General features: G+C 38.3%; 1 pseudogene; it reads right to left on the bottom strand.

Annotated features, from left to right (window-relative positions):
* Positions 1-2837: 2837 nt before the first annotated feature.
* On the bottom strand, positions 2838-3005 carry LOC114088915 (U2 spliceosomal RNA; annotated as a pseudogene).
* Positions 3006-7286: the final 4281 nt, after the last annotated feature.

Here is a 7286-nt window from a genome sequence, read left to right as displayed (position 1 = left end):
ATTTAGGCCCTAAAAATGTTATAATTCTAACTAGCTTAGAGATGACTGACTTCAAATCCCTAAGGTTATAACTGAGGAAATTATATCTAAGAAAAATTAAGGAACATATCTCTATTCTGGTGCCTGGTTGCTAATCCTGGTCTCTGTCTATAATTAAAGGGGAAAAAAATCCAGATTTCTAAAACATTTCTGAAATTAAAATAACACCTAAATTTTTCAGGATAAAAAATATTTTTAAAATAATAAAAATAGTCTTAATGACATATCATATACTGAGATCCACTTTGGTATGGTACAAGGCAAGATCATAACACTGTCTGTTAAGTTTTAAAGTATAAATTTCATTTTTCAGCTGGTTTTGGGTTGTTTTCACAATATTTTCAAACATCAGTACTCATAGAATCCATTTGCCATAGGAAATTTACACAGATTCTTCAACTATGAAGTACAGAAAAACACACGGCTCTGTTATTTAGGTTGGTGAATTAGATTCCACAAGTCCTTTGGTTTCCTTTTTGATGTTGTCTTGCCAGTTTCTGAGATTAGAAGGAGATTAACTCTAGGAGAGCTTTCTGCGTATACCTTAGTGTCTTCCAAACTATCTCTGCCCCTCTGATGAAACGATTTTCTGCGTCACAAAGGATCTCACAGATCCTGTTCTGCATCAGATAGTCATATATACGTAGATATAAATGACACGTATATAAGACTTTCTCATGCAGAACAGGATCTTGGAGATAAACACATACACACACGTGTATGCATATGCGTATGTGTATGTGTGTGTATGTGAATGGTTTTTCACTACTTCATTTTTTTATCCGTCTGATGAGGTCAAGGTGGGGCTAAAACAAGCAAAATTTGGAACTGATCCCATTTGATATTTATTTCCTGAGAAAGAAAGAAAAAAATGCATTTAATAATCTGAATGCTTATGGCTATTTACACAGCCATGTGTGTTTGTGTGTGTGTTTGTGTGTGTGTGTGTGTGCGCGCGCACGCATTCCTTTTTTTTTTTTCCAGAGACTTAAATTAAATACAATTTTGATTGAGAGTTGCTGAAATGACTGGGTGTCAGCTGCTATAACTTCAAGTTTAAATACTAAACTCAAATGCAGGCTTCATGTTCCAATTCATACTGAAGCTTTATAATATATGGCCTTGGAGTGGAGGTATACTGATCTCTTGGGAGAGGCAGGATCCAATTAAAATTCAGTTTGCTGTCTTTAGGAAAGACATAAGCAGTTATATGTCCTTTGAGAGGGTCTTAAGAAATACACACCTGAGCTTTAAATGGCTACTCATTTGACTGTGAAGTTGAATTTCAATTCATCTGGGAGTCAGAGCACAAGAAAGAATTCAAATAACAACACTCTGATATTTCCCGGTGTGTTACCAGGGAGAAAAGAGCTCCTGGATAATGAATGCCTTACACATTTGCAGATATCACCAACCACTTATAAAAACAAGGCTATTGTTATGCATAAAACTCACTCCTTTTAGGGGAAGCCTAAGAGTGAATTGAAATGTGGCTGACATTTCTACCACAAGATAAAATGCTTTTTTTTTAATACTATGTTTAAGTTCTCACAGTTAAAAAAAAAAAAAAAGAAAAAGAAAAAAGAGAAAAAGAAAAAGGAAGGGGGAAATCCATAATCCAGTATTCATAAGCAATTCCAGATACGTCATCCATAAAATAACTCTCTGGAAGACATTATACTTCTAAACACAAAAGCTATTAGCAGCCTTTTCTAATTCTCTTTTAGTTCAGCAGGGGAATTACTGGCTATATTTTGCAATCCCACATATTGTTTCAAAAAGACAAAAATACAGAGCAGATTGAACTGAAAACATACAGACAAATGCCTCTATTTCATCCGCTAGTTGACTGCTAAGTGAAACACTCCAACAATACACAAGAACCTCCCCACCCCCACTGGGGTTTTTCTGCTGGCTTCTTTTGCACAACAATGGTTTCATGGATTTTAAAACATATTTTTTAAAAAGCCACTGCATTGCTGCAGAGCGACTCCATCTCACTGCCCCACTTTAGCTTTTTTTTTTTTTAATTCTGATTGACTATTATTGTTTTAATGTGAGATTACAGAGAGATGGATAAAATACGATCAATGGGTTTATTATACAACTATTTTGGGGTACTCAATGGCACTGTACTCAGGGTGATTTAGTTGCATAGTTCATTTTTGACAAATTTGTTAAACAGCAGTATTAGTTAAGGCATTGCAAGATGATGTGGCCTAACACCTTCATTTTCATTTATGAGAACAGTACAACACGAGGGGCTTGCATGATCCAGGGAGCCAGAATCCTCCCTTTTCATGCCTCCATCATCTTTTAGAGCTTTGGAGCCCTCTGTATCTATTCAAAATCAGGGAGAAGTTTAAGATGATACACCTATTTTTTATCCACCTTCTGCTCACGTGCATCAGAATCAACCCATCCCACACCCACACATAAAGGCAAGGTGGTTTAGGAGTGTATTTTCTGAGTGGGCAGCTACTGCCTGTGATAACATCACACTCTTGAAGGGGTCAGCTGCAATAAGACATGGTGCAGGGCACTGTCGAATTTTCAAAAATAAATCAACCTGGGATAGTGTCTTCCAGAAGCATGCACTTTAGCAAATTTTTGCAAAAATCTTATTTTCTTATCAATAACAATATTTAACATATATTCAAAGCTTATTGTGCATCAGGCTCATAATGAATCCAGAGAGAATGTAAATGGTATTTCAAGGCTCACCCTGGTGTGTGGAATATCTAAAGTCATGCTCTTACCTACTGACCTCTATAGCCTTCCAGTCACTCAAGGGCGAGGCAGGACAGAAAGACAACAGAAAGAGAACCAAGCTGGTTCTCTCAAAAGATCCTACCATAGGGCAGAGCTCATATCTGACAATTAAAAACTGTGTATTATTAAACAGATAATACCTACTGTTTGGAAAAGTATTACACTTAATCTTAGCCAAAAGGCTGAGAAGCAATGGGGTAATAAAGCCTGATTCCAAGTCAGAAAACAATGTACTCCAAAATACAATTACTTATAAACAAATTGTTTGAGGTGCCTGTACTATTAATTATTTAAAAGGAAAATCCGAGTCAAATGAGATGGAAATGCTAATTCATAAAGATGAGTAAATGAACATTAGTGGGGAAAATATTTACTTAAAAAGTGTGAGAGACCAAAATGCCCAAGGTAGGTCAACACAACACTTTAACCAGAAGATTCTATTAAATTCTCACTATATATACATGCTCTAATGTATAGGCCTATCCTGCTTCACATGATCCTTTTACAGTTTGATGGGTTTCTCTGAAAGAAAAAAATGAAAGATTCCTCTAATTCTTGTTTCCTCTAATTACTCTAATTCTCCCAGGTTTTAGGGATAGGACTTTATCAGAAGGAATTCTAGAGAGGCCCTGTCTTGGAACAGAAAAGAAGTGATTTCCATAAAGGATAGAGTTGGTTTGTGTACTTAGGGAACATGAATATGAGGCAGGATTAGGTATAAATAACCTATAAGATGCGAAGATGAAATTCTGTCGAGGAGAGAGATTATATGCAGTTTTCAAAAGAAGTGAACTCTTAACTAGTCTTTAGAAATTAGTAAAATTGATTGAGGTTACCAAATGTAGTCTGTTTGGATAGTCTCATTTGGCGTTCATGCATATGGAGCACTTAGCCAGCTGCCTGGCACAGAAAGAGTGTACAATGAGTGGCAGCTGTGATTTAAATGCCGATTCTACATGGTGTTTATTATTACTTCTGATGAGATGGTGAGATGAGTCATGTGCTATAAACCGAATGTCTGGGTCCCCCCAAAATGTACATGTTGAAATCTAACCACCAAGCTGATGGTATTAGAAGTTGGAGCCTTTGGAATGAATAGGATCAGTGCCTTTACAAAAGAGGCCTGAAAGAGTACAATCACCTTTAGCAATGTGAAGATACAGAAATCAAGGTGCCATCTTTGAAGCAGAGGTCAAGCCTTTACCAGTCACAGAATCTGTTGGAGCCTTGATCTTGGACTTCTCAGACTTCAGAACTGTGAGAATTAAATTTCTGTTGTGATAAGTTACCCAGTTCTAAGGTATATCATTATAATAACCCAAACAAACTAGGAGAGAGAATATATTCAAAAACCCCAAGCTGAAGAAATCAGAAAGTTCAATGGCAATGGGAGTATCCTGTGAGAAGGGTGGCCTGAGCACCAACCACCTTGCTGCCCACCATGAGCCCCAGTTCTAATTCTAATCAACCTCCAGCTACCTATCTTAAGCAGAGCACCTTTTGGGGCGGGTGATACATAGGGAGGTTACACACAAGGCCTCTAATCTGTAGGAACATAGCTGGAGAAAGCCAATGAACTGATTTCCATGTACCAGGAGTGATGAATCTGGGGACATGAATCAGAGCACCATGCTTCCTGGAGAGTATGTGACCCCGGGAAGCAGAACTGTGAACCCCTAAATTCTACTTGCTTGAGGGGATTGTCTTTGGGGTACCTGCTAGTCTCCTTGGCTTTGGAGGAGTCAAGAAGGAGTGCCACACAGAAGCTCAGGTTCCCTCTGCCCTTGATAGTGACTGATCTAACGTGTGGTAAGGAACTTCCTCTTCTTGATCCCTCAGCTTGGGTCAGACAATGTACCAACTTGGACTGAGACTACTGTATCTTCCTCCATTCCTGTGCCTCCAGGGTCCCCAAAGATATCCCAGGCAACTAGAATTAAGGGCAAGCAGTGAACATCACAAATATTGCAAGGGGACTCAGCATTCTGAAGGAGGAATAACAATCCACACACTGAAATGAATGTCCTCTCATGAAATAGAAGTGCCAGCGGAGACAGATAACAACATTCTCAAAGAATAAAAAATTCTCTTGAAAAAATATCATTAGACTACATTTCCGGAGCTCAAGAACTTAGGCTTTAAATTTTTAAAATTTAATCCAGTTAAGGAAAGGATAGTTTCAGATGAGAAAGTCTCACTAATATAGCATGAGACAGTTTAAGGCAAATACCAACGAGTAGTATTGATACTCTAACTGAGCTAATGATTAGACCCGCCTGCTAACCATCCAACTCACTTGGGATACCTGTTAAAAATATTGCTTTTTCAACTTACCTGACCCTTAGTAAATCAAAAGCTCTGCAAATACAGCCAGTGAAACTGCATTTTTATTTGAAGTGGCTACCAGTTTTATTTGATGGGCACTGGTTATGAGGAACTGTGAGGCTGGCAGCAAATGTTGGTGGTTATTAGGGTGAGAGATGACTGGGTCTGCAGGGATGGTCAGAAGCACAGAGAGGAGGGAGCTGAAATGGGCTGAGGGGTGGGTGGGGGTTACAGATAATGACAAAAACATGAAACAAAGATGACTGAATGTTTTCTCTCTCTGAACCAAACTTTTTACTGGGGGTAGTCACAAATACTTGTCACAATTATAAATGAAATACTGAGTCTCCAATTTTTCTGTGTGTAGGTCTAACCCGAAATATTATAAAACACATTGAGTATATAAGAAGTTGAAGAACTGCAATTTTGCAGAAGCTTATAAAAAAAAAAAAAAACCTGGGTCTAGCTAGTGCATATTTCCTTTATTCTGTGTGGGCACATTTGATAACTGAAATACACAAGTGAAATTTTTTGCAGTCTTATGCTTTTAACCACTGACAATAACTATGGTCTTTTATCTCCCAGGGTTCCATTTCAAGAAGGAAGGATCGGTTTTGGCAAGGTGTGGTTGAACAACACTCATAAATGGGGTACTTGCATGACAAATATGTAGAGGTGAGTTTAATTTAAAAGAATCCCCTTGAGTACCTTCTCCCACATTTCCTGAACTACTCCCACAAAGGGAGATAACACAGTCCTTGGTTTTAGCCCTTCAAATAGCTGTGTCTGAGTCACCAAGGTAAAATAACAGGAATCAAAGCATTCATGGGTCAAGAAAGATGATTCTTTGATAACTTTATAGTAAGTCATTTCTTTGGAGCTGTTTGTTTTTTCCCGGAGTTGTGATGGATTTGAACTAAATGCATTCATAAACTTTCACCTATATCCTTATTTACCCAAACTTTCACCTATATCCTTATTTACCCTAGCTCCATGAGACTGCCTTTTCTTCAGAGACACAGAGCACAGCTACTTCCTCAAGAGAAAGAAGCCCAGTGTTTCCTGTGTCAGACCCATAGCACACCAATTTTATGAAATACTCTATGACAAATGGAAAGCTCTCTGTCAACAAATTTTGAATATGATGTACATGCTATTCTGGGCTATGGGAAACATTAGAATATCTGAACTTCTGGGCTCTGAAGTCAAGAAATTACTAACTCTTTTTTTTTTTTGGAGGGGGATCCAACCCAGGGCCTCACGTATGCTAGACAAGCACTCTACCACTGAGCCACACTCCCAACCCCCATTCTTTTAACTCTTGAATTATTGAACTTCTATATTAGTTTCCTAGGACTACTTTAACAAATTGCCACCAACTGGGTGGTTTAAACTAAATGAATTGATTGACAGTTCTGGAGACCGTAAGTCCAAAATCAAAGTATTGTCAGTTTTGGCTCCTCCTAAGGATGTGACGAAAAGGTCAGTTCTGGGCCTCCCTCCTTGACCTGTCAAGGGTTGGCTCCGTGTTCACATGAGCTTGCCTTGTACAGCTGTCTCCAAATTTCACCTTTCTTAAAAAGACACTAATACAGAATTAGAAACCCACTCTAATGATCTCATTTTGATTACCTCTATAAACACCCAATCCTCAAGGTAAAAAAGAACATCCATGTTAGGGTATAAGGGGACATTTCAACCCATTAGGCCACTGAGCCCTTTTCTCAATATGCCACCTATTAACCTGCATTTTATACTTTGGGAAATGTGACTGCAGCTTCATAAGTACCATGCTCTGCCTAAGTGGTTCACAAATGCTATTTACAATATAGACACAGCATCACTGGGTTATATTGCTTAGCCCCCACCCCCTAGTCAAATCTGCTCTTAGGGATCAACTTAAGAGCTTACTACTTTAAAACCTGCCCAGAAGATTCTGATGCATAACCAGGTTGGAGGTTCAGAAGCCAGTTTGTTCTTCTTTCTTCTTTTTTTTTTTTTATTTGACTTGGGTCAGAAATCTTAGAAGAGCTGCCTAAGAAGTCTTCCCCTTCTTTAAAGAGTGTGAACATAGAATTATTTCCTCATCTCTGCTTTTATCACTTCTCTCTTTCTCCACTGTAATACAAACTACTTGATGTGCATAGAGA

Source organism: Marmota flaviventris, chromosome 3 (assembly GCF_047511675.1).
Source record: "Marmota flaviventris isolate mMarFla1 chromosome 3, mMarFla1.hap1, whole genome shotgun sequence".
In the NCBI taxonomy this organism is placed as follows: domain Eukaryota; kingdom Metazoa; phylum Chordata; class Mammalia; order Rodentia; family Sciuridae; genus Marmota; species Marmota flaviventris.
This window is presented reverse-complemented; position numbering and strand designations above follow the sequence as displayed.